Genomic DNA, 9,015 nt, shown 5'->3' with positions numbered 1-9,015 from the left:
CCTGCGCATTGGGCATGTTGACCCTGGTGTCTGGCGCCTGAAATCTCAAGAGACCGCTACCACAGCCTTCCACCCCTTTTTTGCGGCACAATCAGGCAGTGGGGTGTCCACGTTTTTATTTATCGCTTGCTTTTCATGGGTAAAATATTGCAGTTTTCGTCTTATATCGAGTTTCTTTGAGATCAGGTAATTTTAAATAACAAAACATTTTATGTGTGGTCCAATCTCCTCCTTGTCAGATAAATGAGTCGGCAGGCGCGACATCTCTTCTGATGACTGTCAGAACTGCAAAATGTCTCATCTCAAACTTGATGGAGCAATTTCCAGTTTGTGTATTTGTATACTTCCCTGTACGGCTCGCTACCTTCCTGTGACATTGAGAAAAGTGCGTTCATACCTAGCAAGAAGCATCTGGTTCTCACAGGCTCCTGGGTAACCTCAACTGATGGAGCACGTCTATAAACCTTCAGCGCGCGTTCTTCGTCCTCTTGCAGCCGCAACGGATTACCGGGTGTAATCGGGGCTTTTATACTGTTGTCCCCGGTAACGTACCTGATGTTTAATGTTAATACTAAAAAATTAAAAAAGGCATTCTCTTAGTCTATAGCCGATGCATAGTATTTTTTGTCTCACTGTGTAATATGAAAGCCTAATTCTATTTGCACAACATTTGTATTCATTATGGTTTAAATAAAGTATTTGGGGGGGGGGGGGGGGATGTATCAAAGCTTGGATAGAGATTAAGGGGTTTATTTACTTAGCCTTGGCTGCAGATAAAGTGGACGGAGATAAAGTACCAGCCAAACAGCTCCTAACTAGATGTCAGAAGCTGGTTTTGATACTAGCCGTGGAAAGACGTGTGCCTGTTTTTTCACACTCTGCTGGCCAGCTGGGTTCTGCACCAACCCATCTATGATATCATAAGTGAATGACAGGGAACATATGAATGTTGGAAAGTTGGGTCTCCTAAAGAATCGTACACGTCTTGGTAGAGCACTTAGTGTGTGCACCTCTATTGTACTAGGGTTCTGTCCAATCGTATGGGTCATAACCTGCCGCTGTAGTCAGTTGCATTGGTTGGCCGTAGAAAACCGTTCAGTGAGCACAACCCCTGCCCCTCTTACTCCGCAGCAATACACAGGATTTTCACCAGAGGTGTCTGGATCATTCATCATCTCTGGCTTTCCACCGGTGGTGCTAATGCTAAGTACTGGAGACTGTCCCCCCACACCCCCGACTGACAATTATAATCATAAATAGAATTTATGGTTTTGCCTTAATGGCCCAACTCAAGTAGCCCACACACACACACACACACACACACACACACACACACACACACACACACACACACACACACAGTGCAAGCAGCTATTTTGTGGACTGGATCAATATTCAGTGTCTAGCTGACTGGTCCCTCTTAAAGTGAAGGCAATTAATCTTCCATCCTGGCATTATTATGACTTGCTGATAGCAGCTGCGGCCAAACGATCCCACCGTGCGGCAGACATTGGGGGGTGATTCCGAGTTGTTCGCTCACTAGCAGATTTTAGCAGCATTGCACACGCTAGGCCGCCGCCCTCTGGGAGTGTATCTTAGCTTAGCAGAATTGCGAACGAAAGATTAGCAGAATTGCGAACAGAAAATTCTTAGCAGTTTCTGAGTAGCTCCAGACCTACTCACAGATTGCGATCAGCTCAGGCCGTTTTGTTCCTGGTTTGACGTCATACACACGCCCAGCCACTCCCCCGTTTCTCCAGACACTCCCGCGTTTTTCCCTGGCACGCCTGCGTTTTTCCGCACACTCCCAGAAAACGGCCAGTTTCCGCCCAGAAACACCCACTTCCTGTCAATCACACTACGATCACTTCAACGATGAAAAATCTTTGTTCGGGCGTGAGTAAATCTACTAAGTTTTGTGGTAAAATACTAACCGCATTCGCACTGCGAACCATGCGCATGCGCATTTTTGCCTTAATCGCTGAGTTGCGAAAATCGGCAACGAGCGAACAACTCGGAATGACCCCCATTATGCAGCACCATGGGGGGTAATTCCAAGTTAATCACAGCAGCAAATTTTTTAGCAGTTGGGCAAAACCAGGGAGGTCATTCCGAGTTGTTCGCTCGCAAAGCGATTTTAGCAGAGTTGCTCACGCTCTGCCGCCGCCTACTGGGAGTGAATCTTAGCATCTTAAAAATGCGAACGATGTATTCGCAATATTGCGATTACATACCTCGTAGCAGTTTCTGAGTAGCTTCAGACTTACTCGGCATCTGCGATCAGTTCAGTGCTTGTCGTTCCTGGTTTGACGTCACAAACACTCCCAGCGTTCGCCCAGACACTCCTCCGTTTCTCCGGCCACTCCTGCGTTTTTTCCGGAAACGGTAGCGTTTTTTCCCACACGCCCATAAAACGGCCTGTTTCCGCCCAGTAACACCCATTTCCTGTCAATCACATTACGATCACCAGAACGATGAAAAAGCCCTGAGTAAAATTTCTAAGTGCATAGCAAATTTACTTGGCGCAGTCACAGTGCGAACATTGCGCATGCGCATTAAGCGGAAAATCGCTGCGATGCGAAGATTTTTACCGAGCGAACAACTCGGAATGAGGGCCCATGTGCACTGCAGGGGGGGCAGATATAACATGTGCAGAGAGAGTTAGATTTGTGTGGGTTGTGTTCAATCTGCAATCTAATTTGCAGTGTAAAAATAAAGCAGCCAATATTTACCCTGCACAGAAATAAAATAACCCACCCAAATCTAACTCTTTCTGCACATGTTATATCTGCCTCCCCTGCAGTGCACATGGTTTTGCCCAATTGCTATCAAAGATCCTGCTGCGATCAACTTGGAATTACCCCCTAAAAGTGTGCAGATTGGCCCTCATTCCGAGTTGTTCGCTCGGTAAAAATCTTCGCATCGCAGCGATTTTCCGCTTAATGCGCATGCGCAATGTCCGCACTGCGACTGCGCCAAGTAAATTTGCTATGCACTTAGTAATTTTACTCACGGCTTTTTCATCGGTCTGGCGATCGTAATGTGATTGACAGGAAATGGGTGTTTCTGGGCGGAAACAGGCCGTTTTATGGGCGTGTGGGGAAAAACGCTACCGTTTCCGGAAAAAACGCAGGAGTGGCCGGAGAAACGGAGGAGTGTCTGGGCGAACGCTGGGAGTGTTTGTGACGTCAAACCAGGAACGACAAGCACTGAAATGATCGCAGATGCCGAGTAAGTCTGAAGCTACTCAGAAACTGCTACGAGGTGTGTAATCGCAATATTGCGAATACATCGTTCGCAATTTTACTATGCTAAGATTCACTCCCAGTAGGCGTAGGCTTAGCGTGTGCAAAGCTGCTAAAAACGGCTTGCGAGCGAACAACTCGGAATGACCCCCATTGTGTGTCAGTGAGTTACACAGCTAGTAAATGTTTTGTTACCAGCCACACGCTCTCCATGAAAACTAATCAGCTTATATAATAATGAGGAGCATCACTGGCATGAGGTAGATTAGGAGAAAACCCAACACTGCATAAATCTCAGTCGGTTTACAGGTTTATTTGTAACAGAATTGTTCTGGATACATTATACTTTCTCCATACTGGAGTGTTGCAGCTGAAAGTCTGTCAGTTGCGTTCACAGTACACGGTATATAGCAGTCTCTCTGTGAAGTGATTGTGGGGGTAATTCAGAGTTGATCGCAGCAGCAAATTTGTTAGCAGTTGGGCAAAACCATGTGTACTGCAGGTGGGGCAGATGTAACATGTGCAGAGAGAGTTAGATTTGTGTGGGTTATATTGTTTCTGTGCAGGGTAAATACTGGCTGCTTTATTCTTACACTTCAATTTAGATTTCAGTTTGAACACACCCCACCCAAATCTAACTCTCTCTGCACATGTTACGTCTGCCCCAACTGCAGTGCACATGGTTTTGCCCAACTGTTAACAAATATGCTGCTGCGATCAATCCTGAATTACCCCCCTATATTCAGCCAGTGGTTTACATCTGTTACTCATCACTTTACAGCTGCAATCTCCAAATTTGCAAATACAGGTTGAGTATCCCTTATCCAAAATGCTTCAGACCAGAGGTATTTTGGATATGGGATTTTTCCGTATTTTGGAATAATTGCATACCATAATGAGATATCATGGTGATGGGACCTAAATCTAAGCACAGAATACATTTATGTTACATATACACCTTATACACACAGCCTGAAGGTCATTTTAGCCAATATTTTTTATAACTTTGTGCATTAAACAAAGTGTGTGTGTACATTCACACAATTCATTTATGTTTCATATACACCTTATACACACAGCCTGAAGGTCATTTAATACAATATTTTTAATAACTGTGTGTATTAAACAAAGTTTGTGTACATTGAGCCATCAAAAAACAAAGGTTTTACTATCTCACTCTCACTTAAAAAAGTCCGTATTTCGGAATATTCCGTATTTCGGAATATTTGGATATGGGATACTCAACCTGTATTGCATTGTTCTACTCTTGGTGACCATCCCCTTGCCTGTTTCCTGCTATAAAGATGGACATGCCCGCTCAACACAAGTGTAGGTGGCATAGTGGGTGAAATCTCGATGATGCTTGTACCCAGTCATAGTATTGCATTTGACCAGATAAATACATGAATACCCGCATTTTATGGACACTCACCGAAATATTGTCCATTTACCAGTGGCGAATTTCCCATTATACATGTGAGACACGTGGCTAGGGGCGGCACTTTGATGCTTGTTTTGGCACTGTCAGCCTGAAATGTACCAGTAACTGCTAAATATTTCCACTATACCATATGCCACCGTGACTGGAGGGTAAACAGATAGCATAGGCCCATACTGCCCCTGTAAGCTGCCCTACTTTCTAAATACAGTATGTATACATAATAAATAATAAACTTATAATCAATCAATGAAAATTATACAATTATGAGGGGGGGGGGTCGGCTGTTACTTTTGTGCCTAGGAGCTCCCTCACCCCTAAATTCGCCCCTGCCATTTACCCAATGTTGTAGTGTGTAATAAGCTTCAACGCCTTAGTAGCTTTTTTGTTTTGTTTTTTGATCCTCTGAACTTTGTACACTGCCCAGATAAGCTAACATGACACATATGGGACCTCCTGTGTCCTGTCCACAGAATGTAGCCTGGCCCAGGGTGGCAGTCCTGGATCCTATCCAGAGACAGATGCTAACATGGCACATATGGGACCTCCTGTGTCCTGTCCACAGAATGTAGCCTGGCCCAGGGTGGCTCCTGGATCCTATCCAGAGTTAGAAGCTAACCTGACACATAGGGGACCTTCCGTGTCCTGTCCACAGAATGTAGCCTGGCCCAGGGTGGCAGTCCTGGATCCTATCTAGAGACAGAAGCTTACCTGACACATACGGGACCTCCTGTGTCCTGTCCACAGAATGTAGCCTGGCCCAGGGTGGCAGTCCTGGATCCTATCCAGAGACAGAAGCTAACCTGACACATAGGGGACCTCCTGTGTCCTGTCCACAGAATGTAGCCTGGCCCAGGGTGGCAGTCCTAGATCCTATCCAGAGACAGAAGCTAACCTGACACATATGGGACCTCCTGTGTCCTGTCCACAAAATGTAGCCTGGCCCAGGGTAGCAATCCTGGAACCTATCCAGAGACAGAAGCTAACCTGACACATTGGGGACCTCCTGTGTCCTGTCCACAGAATGTAGCCTGGCCCAGGGTGGCAGTCCTGGATCCTATCAGGAGACAGAAGCTAACCTGACACATAGGGGACCTCCCGTGTCCTGTCCACAGAATGTAGCCTGGCCCAGGGTGGCAGTCCTGGATCCTATCCAGAGACAGAAGCTAAACTGACACATATGGGACCGCCTGTGTCCTGTCCACAGAATGTAGCCTGGCCCAGGGTGGCAGTCCTGGATCCTATCAGGAGACAGAAGCTAACCTGACACATAGGGGACCTCCTGTTTCCTGTCCACAGAATGTAGGCTGGCCCAGAGTGGCAGTCCTGGGGACCTCATGTGTCCTGTCCACAGAATGTAGCCTGTCCCAGGGTGGCAGTCCTGGATCCTATCCAGAGACAGAAGCTTACCTGACACATACGGGACCTCCTGTGTCCTGTCCACAGAATGTAGCCTGGCCCAGGGTGGCAGTCCTGGATCTTATCCAAAGACAGAAGCTAACCTGACACATAGGGGACCTCCTGTGTCCTGTCCACAGAATGTAGCCTGGCCCAGGGTGGCCGTCCTGGATCTTATCCAAAGTTAGAAGCTAACCTGACACATAGGGGACCTCCTGTGTCCTGTCCACAGAATGTAGCCTGGCCCAGGGTGGCAGTCCTGGATCTTATCCAAAGTTAGAAGCTAACCTCACACATCAGGGACCTCCTGTGTCCTGTCCACAGAATGTAGCCTGGCCCAGGGTGGCTCCTGGATCCTATCCAAAGTTAGAAGCTAACCTCACACATAGGGGACCTTCCATGTCCTGTCCACAAAATGTAACCGGGCCCAGGGTGGCAGTCCTGAATACTATCCAGAGACAAAAGCTAACCTGACACATAGGGGACCTCCAGTGTCTTGTCCACAGAATGTATCCTGGCCCAGGGTGGCATTCCTGGATCCTATCCAGAGACAGAGGCTAACCTGACACATATATGACCTCCCATGTCCTGTCCACAGAATGTACCCTGGCTCAGGGTTGCCGTCCTGGATCCTATCCAGAGACAGAAGCTAACCTGACATATAGGGGACCTCCTGTGTCCTGTCCACAGAATGTAGCTTGGCCCAGGGTGGCAGTCCTGGATCCTATCCAGAGACAGAAGCTAACCTGACACAAAGGGGACCTCCAGTGTCCTGCCCACAGAATGTACCCTGGCCCAGGGTGGTAGTTCTGGATTCTACCCAGAGACAGAAGCTAACCTGACACATAGGGGACCTCCTTTGTCCGGTCCACAGAATGTAGCCTGGCCCAGGGTGGCAGCCCTGGATCCTATCCAGAGACAGAAGCTAACCTGACACATAGGGGACCTCCTGTGTCCTGTCCACAGAATGTAGCCTTGCCCAGGGTGGCAGTCCTGGGGACCTCCTGTGTCCTGTCCACAGAATGTAGCCTGGCCCAGGGTGGCAGTCCTGGATCCTATCCAGAGACAGAAGATGACCTGACACATAGGGGACCTCCTGTGTCCTATCCACAGAATGTGGCCTGGCCCAGGGTGGCAGTCCTGGATCCTATCCAGAGACAGAAGCTAACCTGACACATATGGGACCTCCAGTGTACTGTCCACAGAATGTAGCCTGACCCAGGGTGGCAGTCCTGGATCCTATCCAGAGACAGAAGCTAACCTGACACATAGGGGAACTCCCGTGTCCTGTCCACAGAATGTAGCCTGGCCCAGGGTGGCAGTCCTGGATCCTATCAGGAGACAGAAGCTAACCTGACACATGGGGGACCTCCTGTGTCCTGTCCACAGAATGTAGGCTGGCCCAGGGTGGCATTCTTGGATCCTACCCAGAGTCAGAAGCTAACCTGACACATAGCGGACCTCCTGTGTCCTGTCCACAGAATGTAGCCTGGCCCAGGTTGGCAGTCCTGGGGACCTCATGTGTCCTGTCCACAGAATGTATCCTGTCCCAGGGTGGCAGTCCTGGATCCTATCTAGAGACAGAAGCTAACCTGACACATACGGGACCTCCTGTGTCCTGTCCACAGAATGTAGCCTGGCCCAGGGTGGCAGTCCTGGATCCTATCCAGAGACAGAAGCTAACTTGACACATATGGGACCTCCTGTGTCCTGTCCGAAAAATTTAGTCTGGCCCAGGGTAGCAATCCTGGAACCTATCCAGAGACAGAAGCTAACCTGACACATTGGGGACCTCCTGTGTCCTGTCCACAGAATGTAGCCTGGCCCAGGGTGGCAGTCCTGGATCCTATCAGGAGACAGAAGCTAACCTGACACATATAGGACCTCCTGTGTCCTGTCCACAGAATGTAGCCTGCCCAGGGTAGCAGTCCTGGATCCTATCCAGAGACAGAAGCTAACCTGACACATAGGGGACCTCCCGTGTCCTGTCCACAGAATGTAGCCTGGCCCAGGGTGGCAGTCCTGGATCCTATCCAGAGACAGAAGCTAAACTGACACATATGGGACCTCCTGTGTCCTGTCCACAGAATGTAGCCTGGCCCAGGGTGGCAGTCCTGGATCCTATCCAGAGACAGAAGCTAATCTGACACATAGGGGACCTCCTGTGTCCTGTCCACAGAATGTAGCCTGGCCCAGGGTGGCTCCTGGATCCTATCCAAAGTTAGAAGCTAACCTCACACATAGGGGACCTTCCATGTCCTGTCCACAAAATGTAACCGGGCCCAGGGTGGCAGTCCTGGATACTATCCAGAGACAAAAGCTAACCTGACACATAGGGGACCTCCAGTGTCTTGTCCACAGAATGTATCCTGGCCCAGGGTGGCATTCCTGGATCCTATCCAGAGACAGAAGCTAACCTGACACATATATGACCTCCCATGTCCTGTCCACAGAATGTACCCTGGCTCAGGGTTGCCGTCCTGGATCCTATCCAGAGACAGAAGCTAACCTGACACATAGGGGACCTCCTGTGTACTGTCCACAGAATGTAGCTTGGCCCAGGGTGGCAGTCCTGGATCCTATCCAGAGAAAGAAGCTAACCTGACACATAGGGGACCTCCAGTGTCCTGCCCACAGAATGTAGCCTGGCCCAGGGTGGTAGTCCTGGATCCTATCCAGAGACAGAAGCTAACCTGACACATATGGGACCTCCTGTGTACTGTCCACAGAATGTAGCCTGACCCAGGGTGGCAGTCCTGGATCCTATCCAGAGACAGAAGCTAACCTGACACATAGGGGAACTCCCGTGTCCTGTCCACAGAATGTAGCCTGGCCCAGGGTGGCAGTCCTGGATCCTATCAGGAGACAGAAGCTAACCTGACACATAGGGGACCTCCTGTGTCCTGTCCACAGAATGTAGGCTGGCCCAGGGTG

Source organism: Pseudophryne corroboree, chromosome 5 (genome assembly GCF_028390025.1).
Source record: "Pseudophryne corroboree isolate aPseCor3 chromosome 5, aPseCor3.hap2, whole genome shotgun sequence".
In the NCBI taxonomy this organism is placed as follows: domain Eukaryota; kingdom Metazoa; phylum Chordata; class Amphibia; order Anura; family Myobatrachidae; genus Pseudophryne; species Pseudophryne corroboree.
Note: the sequence above shows the minus strand (reverse complement) of the source record.